This window comes from Pristiophorus japonicus, unplaced genomic scaffold, assembly GCF_044704955.1.
Source record: "Pristiophorus japonicus isolate sPriJap1 unplaced genomic scaffold, sPriJap1.hap1 HAP1_SCAFFOLD_190, whole genome shotgun sequence".
Lineage (NCBI taxonomy): Eukaryota > Metazoa > Chordata > Chondrichthyes > Pristiophoridae > Pristiophorus > Pristiophorus japonicus.
This window is the reverse complement of record NW_027251590.1, coordinates 977704-985860: the sequence shown is the minus strand read 5'-3', so window position 1 is coordinate 985860 and position 8157 is coordinate 977704.

The following is an 8157-nucleotide window of genomic DNA, read 5'->3' as shown; positions in this document are numbered from 1 at the left end:
GTCACTGCCTGCCATTCTGCAAAGGACCCATTTATTCCTACTCTTTGCTTCCTGTCTGCCAACCAGTTCTCTATCCACGTCAATTTACCTCTAATACCATGTGTTTTAATTTTTCACACTAATCTCTTGTGTGGGACCTTGTCAAGAGCCTTTTGAAAGTCCAAATACACCACATCCACTGGCTCTCTCTTGTCCACTCTTTCCCGAAAACATCCTCAAAAAATTCTAGAAGATTTGTCAAGCATGATTTCCCTTTTCTAAATCCATGCTGACTTGGACCAATCCTGTCACTGCTTTCCAAATGTGCTGCTATTACATCTTTAATAACCGATTCCAACATTTTCCCCACTACCGATGTCAGGCTAACCGATCTATAATTCCCTGTTTTCCCTTTCTCTCCTTTTTTAAAAAGTGGGGTTACATTAGCTACCCTCCAATCCATAGGAACTGATCCAGAGTCGATAGAATGTTGGAAAATGACAACCAATGCATCCACTATTTTTAGGGCCACTTCCTTAAGTACTCTGGGATGCAGACTATCAGGCCCTGGGGATTTATCGGCCTTCAATCCCATCAATTTCCATAACACAATTTCCTGACTAATAAGGATTTCCTTCAGTTCCTCCTTCTCACTAGACCCTCGGTCCCCTATTTTTTTCAGGAGATTATTCGTGTCTTCCTTCGTGAAGACAGAACCAAAGTAATTGTTCAACTGGTCTGCCATTTCCTTGATCCCCATTATGAATTCACCTGATTCTGACTGCACGGGACCTACATTAGTCTTCACTAATATTTTTCTTTTCAAATATCTATGGAAGCTTTTGCAGTCAGTTTTTATGTTCCCAGCAAGCTTACTCTCATACTCTATTTTCCTCCTCCTAATTAAACCCTTAGACCTCCTCTGCTGAATTCTAAATTTCTCCAAGACCTCAGGTTTGCTGCTTTTTCTGGCCAATTTATATGCCTCTTCCTTGGATTTAACATTATCCCTAATTTCCCATGTTAGCCACGGTCAAGCCACCTTCCCCTTTTTAATTTTACGCCAGACATCTCAGTATTTACCATGAATGCAATCTACCCAATCCTGCCGCACAACCGCAAAATGTAACGAATGTCGGTCACTGAACCAAGGTATCACAATACAAACTGTAACTTCTTTTCTTTGTACTTGCACTGTGTCTGATCCTGTATGTTAATGTAATGGGCCTGCTGCATTATCTCGCTGTGTGGCTGGGGGGGGGGGGGGGGGCGGGGAATGTAGCCATGGAGACACACATCAATCACACCCAGAACCCACTGGAACCTCCACTGCATCATCGAACCATCCAAAGTGGTAACCACTACCCAATGTTGTGGCAAAAGGACTTGGGAGTTAACAGGGAGAGAGCCAAGCCAAGGCACTTAAATCTGGGGAGAGCTAAGCCAGAGCACTTAGTGCAAAGGTAATCGGCATAAAGGACTTGGGGGAGAGTGATGTTATATATGCAGACTATAGATATACTCTCTGTGTAGTCACTTTATAGTTGCATAAGATGGAGACTTGTTACCTGATGTACTGTCAATAAGGTTTACACTGTGTATATACTATGCTGGCACCACTAGAGGGTGCAACTGGTGGAGGCTGTTCACCAGAGGGCACTGCAGTGAGAGACCTGAGGGTCACCTGCATCGGTGTGCAGGGCCCAGTATAAAAGGCTGCCCACCAGGTATGTTCCTCACTCTGGAGTTACCAATAAATGACCAAGGTCACGACAGTTTGAATGCAACACATTGCCTCGTGGAGTTATTGCTAAGTGCATTACAGACATAACATAACAATGATGGTTCAGGGGGAGGTAGAAGGAGGTGTCAGGGAGCTGGGCGGCATATTCTGCAGGCTGGCTGAGGCAGCCGCCATTAAATGTCTTGATCTTGCACCTGACGGGAATGCGGCTGGAAGCAGGTAAGGTGGTGAGAGCAAGGGCAACAAAATCACCTGAAACCCTCGCGCTTGGTGTCATTAAAAACCGTCACACTCAGCGTAGACGGCCCACAATTTAGGCAACTCCGGAGAATCTTTTCTCCGGTAATTTTTATTGATTTAAATTTATTGAATGTTGTAACCGACGGCTTCAATTAATGTTACTTTTGCAACTGTCGCTCAGTCTTATTGCCCTGCTGGGTGACAATCGCCATCACCCATTCAGAGGGAAGGTGGTGCCCCCTTCTTAAAGGGCAGAACCAATAAAGACCGTAACTTCACAATTAAAAGGAAATTTAGCAGATTAAATTGGAGTTGTATTTGCTGGGGTGATAATGTACTCCAATCCGTCCGGTGCCCACCAGTCACGGAAGGCCAACTCCAGCTCAGGGCCGTCAGACACAGCATTCACCCGGCGTTGGTGATTGACGGCAGCTCCGGACCAATAGGAGGAGTGGGGGCGGGGCTGGAGGACCGAACGGGTGGTGGACCTCCAACCAATCGGAGTGTGTGAGGGGCGGGGCTTGCTGCTCCGCGTGCCCGGGGCTGAGCCCGGATCTCCCTCATTGGCTGAAACTCTGCCCCATTGTTGAAGCTGACTTCTCTCAAACTCCAGGAGGAAACTGGGCCTTTGTGTTGTGGCTTTAAACAGATGGAACCCTGTGGGGTGGAGCAAATATTGCAACATCTGTTGGTGAAATGGATTCATTCAGGACACACAGCAGGGATTATTTGAGAAAATTACACAGTTCAGTGAGAAAGGAAATGCAGGGGATGTTGTGTAGATGGATTGTCAGAAGGTTTTTGATAAGGTGCCGGGCAGGAGGCTTGTTGATCAAATTAAGGTTCATGGTGTTAAAGGGAGTGGGACAGTGTGGAGAGGAAATTGGGTAAAGGGCAGAAAACAGAGAGTAGCGGTTAATGGAGGTTCTTCAGACTGGAGGGATGTAAACAGTGGTGTCCCCAGGGTCAGTGTTTATCGTGCTGTCCTTTAGCTCCTGCCCTTTGTAACTTGCTGCTCCCACCTGCACTACTTAGTCTCCCTCCTAATTTAGTGCCATCTGCAAAACTGGATAGACAACTCTGTTTCTTCATCCAAGCCAATAATAAATATGGTGAAAGGTTGAGGTCCCAGAACAGATCCTTGGGGGTCACCACTTGTCACATCCAGACAATCTGAGTGCGTCCCTTTAATCCCCACTCTCTGCCCCCTACCTCCGGACCAATTCCCTCCCTCCGGACCAATTCCCTCCCTGTCAAAAGGTTGTCTCCAATCCCGAGCGCTCTCACTTTCACCAACATCCATTGACACTCCCTTATCTACTTCATTAATGACCCAAACTCATAGAATAATGCAGCACAGAAGGAAGCTATTCAGCACATCGAGTCTGTGCCGGCTCTTTGAAAAGCTGTCCAACTAGTCCCGCTCCCCTGCTCTTTCCCCCTTTCAAGTACATCTTCAATTTCTGCTTAAAGTAACTATTGAAGTGGCTTGCACCATGTTTTCAGACAATGCGGATATGATCCACCTGGATAGGATCACAGAGAACAGTGGTTAATTGATTATCTTTATCCAAGAATTGTGTAAATTCTGGTATCCTCGAGAGTCCGTGTTGGGACTATTGCTCTTCTCAATATAGAGAAATTATCTCAGTTTTGGTATATGGGCCACAAGATCAAAAGCTCCAGATGAGACCAAATTGGGACCATGGCTAACTGTGAAGAGGAATGTAATGACTTCATTGTGACACATGAGGTTAGTAAATGGGGCAGGTGAAATTTGACAGAGAAATGTGAGATGTTACATTTTGTAGGGAAAATGTGGTAGGGAAAGTACAGTAAACATTTAAAAGGAGTAGAGGAGCAAAGCGACTTTGGGTGTAAGATTCTAGCTAATGCCTTGTTTTATTAATTAGCAGGTTCGAGAGTCTAGTATCAGCAACTTTTGTAGCTTAAAAATACAAAAAGATAGAGAATACGAGCAGATTCTCTGTCCTCCACCGTATCTTATACTGATCCACCAATCAGAGTAAAGATGCAAGTCCCGCGTGTCCACAGTAACTGACACCAGGTCAGCCCGCTGGATGGAACCTCGGGGGCCCTGAGCTTGATCTCCGGTGTCTCCAGTCCCCACTGCCCCCTTACATCAGTCTCCCCTCACTTTTATACCCTGCACTGATCCACCTCTGGCACCGGACTCTTCTTTGTCTCCTCTGCTGGGTTTGGGCAGGAAGTGAGGAAAAGACAGCTGGAACTTCTCTAATCCGTGATTTACAAGCACACATTCCCTGGTTCCCAGCAGAACCCGACAAGGGTTCACGTACACAAATCTTCCAAAGTGGGAGAACAAGTCGATCAAGTTGTTTAAAAAAAAATGTTATCCTACGTTGGATAAATTGGGTGTCGAGCACAAATCATTGGTTAGGCTGCATTTAGAATATTGTCAAGTTTTGGGGCATTTTACTCTGAGACAGATGTCAAGGCCATGGAGCGAGTGCAGAAGCAATGCACTGAGATAATACCAGGAACAAGATGCTTTAGTTATGAGGAGTGAGAAATTGGGGCTCTTTTCATTGAAACAAAGAAGGATAAGAGATGTGAGGAGGGAGTGTTTAAAATGTTCGAACATTCACTGTCCTTCAGGATCGGTGTCCAGAGGAGAAGCTGATGGGTTTATCTTATATCATCTTTCGGTTATAAGATGTGTTAATCGATGTGAGTAACTCGAGTCAGCATCAAACACTCCCAGGGCAGGTAGAACACGGGTTACATACAGAGTAAAGCTCGCTCTCTACTGTCCCATCAAACTCTCCCAGGGCAGGTACAGCACGGGTTAGATACAGAGTAAAGCTCCCTCTCTACTGTCCCATCAAACACTCCCAGGGCAGGTACAGCACAGGTTAGATACAGAGTAAAGCTCCCTCTCTACTGTCCCATCAAACACTCCCAGGGCAGGTACAGCACAGGTTAGATACAGAGTAAAGCTCCATCTACACTGTCCCATCAAACACTCCCAGGGCAGATTATCTGGTATCCAAAACCCTAAGACTCCCAATCATTAGAGTCAATCTCAGTGTGTGGAAAGGTATTCCCTGGTGTATCTCACCCGCTGACACACCAAAGTGTCCACATAGTGACTGCGGTGGTTCGATTCCAGTTTCCGATGCCTTTAATCACATCCATGCATGGGCCCTGTTAGGGGGACATCGACCATCCGTCCTATTCTCTCTCAGTATTTACGGCAGTTAATGGGACTGCCACCTTTTGTCTTCCCTTTTGTAATTAAAGGGACATTGTGTCTCCTTACCTCAGCATAACACCTCGATATTTAAAGGGACATTGTCTCTGTTTCCATGGACACATAGGATAGCACAGAAGGAGGCCATTTGGCCAATCCAGTCTGTGCCGCATCTTGCGAAGAGCAATCCAGTTAGTCCCACTCCTCCACTCTTTCCCCAGAGCCCTGCTATTTGTTTCCCTTCAAGTATTTATCCAGTTCCCTTTTGAAAGCTGCTGTTGAATCTGCTTCCACCCACCCTTTCAGACACTGTGTTCCAGATCACCACAACTTGCTGTGAAAAGAAAGTTTATGTAACTGAAGTCCATCATCCCTGGAACCATTCTCGTAAATCATTTCTGCACCTTCTCCAAGGCTTTCACATCCTTCCTAAAGTGTGGTGCCCAGAATTGGACACATTACACCAGTTGGGGCCCAATCAGTGTTTTATACAGGTTCATCATAATTTCTATGCTTTTGTACTGTATACCTCTATTCATGAAGCCCAGGATCCTGTAAGTGTTTTTAACCGCTTTCTCAAGCTGCCCTACCACCGTCAGTGATTTGTGCACATGTACCCCATGGTCTCTCTGTTCATGCACCCCTTTTGGATTGTACCCTTTAGTTTATATTTCCTCTCATTCTTTCTACCAAAATGTATCCCTTTGCATTTTTCTGGTTGAATTTCATCTGCCACGTGTCCACTCATTTCACCGGCCCGTCTATGTCTCCCTGCAGTCTATCACTCTCCTCCTCACTGATCACTAGACTTCCAAGTTTTGTGTCACCTGCAAATTTTGCAATTGCCCTGTACCCCCACATCCAAGTGATTAAGTCACATGCACTCCAAACCCACCTTAGTCTGCCTCGCTTTTGCCCCATCTGATCCCTCCTATTTCTGAACTATTCTTTACTCTGGTGCTATTTCTAACTCTTATATCTTCTATTTACAGCCTCTACTTCTGGTCTCCTCCAAAAGTGGAAACATTTTCTCTACAGCTACCCTATCAAACCCTCTCATAATCTTAATGACCTCCATCAGGCCACCCCTCAGCCTTCTCTTATCTCAAATAAAGAGCCTCCAGCCTGTTCTACGTTTCCTGATAGGTTTTTCCTCTCAGTTCTGGTATCATCCTTGTGAATCGTTTTTGCACAACCACTGATGTCCGGCTCACCGGCCTATGGTTCCTTGTTTTCTCTCCCCCTCCTTTTTTGAACAGCGGGGTTACATTTACCACCTTCTGATCATAGAAAATGACAGCACAGAAGGAGGCCATTCAGCCCATCATATCCGTGCCGGCCGACAAAGAGCTATTCAGCCTAATCCCACTTTCCAGCTCCTGGTCCGTAGCCTTGTGGGTTACGTCACTTCAGGTGGATATCCAGGTTCATTGTAAATGCTGAGGGTTTCTGCCTCTACCACCTTTTCAGGCAGTGAGTTTCAGACCCCCACCACCCTCTGGGTGAAAACAATTCTCCTCAAATCCTCTCTAAATCTCTGACCAGTTAAATCTATGCCCTCTGGTTGTTGACCCGTCTGCTAAGGTAAATAGGTCCTTCCTATCCACTCTATCCCGGCCCCTCATAATTTTATACACCTTAATTCCATCTTGGTGCAGGAACAGTGGGCGGGGCTTCAGGGTCCCAGTGACCAGGAAAGAAACAACAATTTGTATTTAGAAAGCACCTTTCACGACCAATGAAGTACTTTTGGAGTGTAGTCACTGTCGTAATGTGGGAAACGTGGCAGCCAATTTGTGCAAAGCAAGCTCCCACAGACAGCAATGTGATAATGACCAGATAAACTGTTTTTGTTATGTTGATTGAGGGATAAATATTGACCAGGACACCAGAGATAACTCCGCTGTTCTTCTTTGAAATAGAGCCATGGGATCTTTTACGTCCACCTTGGCGAGCAGAGAGGGCCTCGGTTTAAGGTCTCATCCGGAAGACAGCACCTCTGACAGTACAGCACTCCCTCAGCACTGCAGTGGAATGTAAACCTAGATTTATGTGCTCAAGTTCCTGGAGTGGGACTTAAACCCACGACCTTCTGCCCCAGAGGCGAGTTGCTACCCACTGAGCCACACTATTATAAAAGAAAAAAATAAACACCGAGTCAAATAAGGAGAAATTAGGGCAGATGACCTAAAGTCGGTTTTAAGGAGCATCTTAAAGTAAGTAAGAGAGGTGAGAGGTTTAGGGAGGGCGTTACATAGCCTAGGGCCTTGGAACAGAAGGCACCAATGGTTGAGTGATTGTAAAAATATAATAAAAAAAGAAGGAATAGCTGAAGTAGGCCATATGGCCCTTTGAGCCTAGTTTGCTCTCTCCTCATAGGACAATCCCCTCATCCTAGGAAACAGTCTAGTGAATCTTCATTGCATTCCCTCTATGGCAAATATGTCTTTCCTTGGGTAAGGAGACTAGAACTGTACACAGTACTCCAGGTGTGGCCTCACCAACGCCCTGTATAACTGTAGTAAGATTGTAGTATGTAACGACCCTATTTAAAAAAGGAGGCAGACAAAAAGCAGGAAACTATAGACCAGTTAGCCTAACATCTGTGGTTGGGAAAATGTTGGAAGCTATTATTAAAGAAGCAGTAGCAGGACATTTGGAAAAGCAAAATTCGGTCAGGCAGAGTCAGCATGGATTAATGAAGGGGAAGTCAGGTTTGACAAATTTGCTGGCGTTTTTTGAGGATGTAATGAACAGGATGGATAAAGGGGAACAGGTGGATGTGGTGTATTTGGACTTTCAGTAGGCATTTGACAAGGTGCCACATAAAAGATTACTGCACAAGATAAAAGTTCACGGGGTTGGGGGTAATATATTACATGGATAGAGGATTGGCTAACTAACAGAAAACAGAGAGTCGGGATAAATGGGTCATTCTCTGGTTGGCAACCAGTAACCA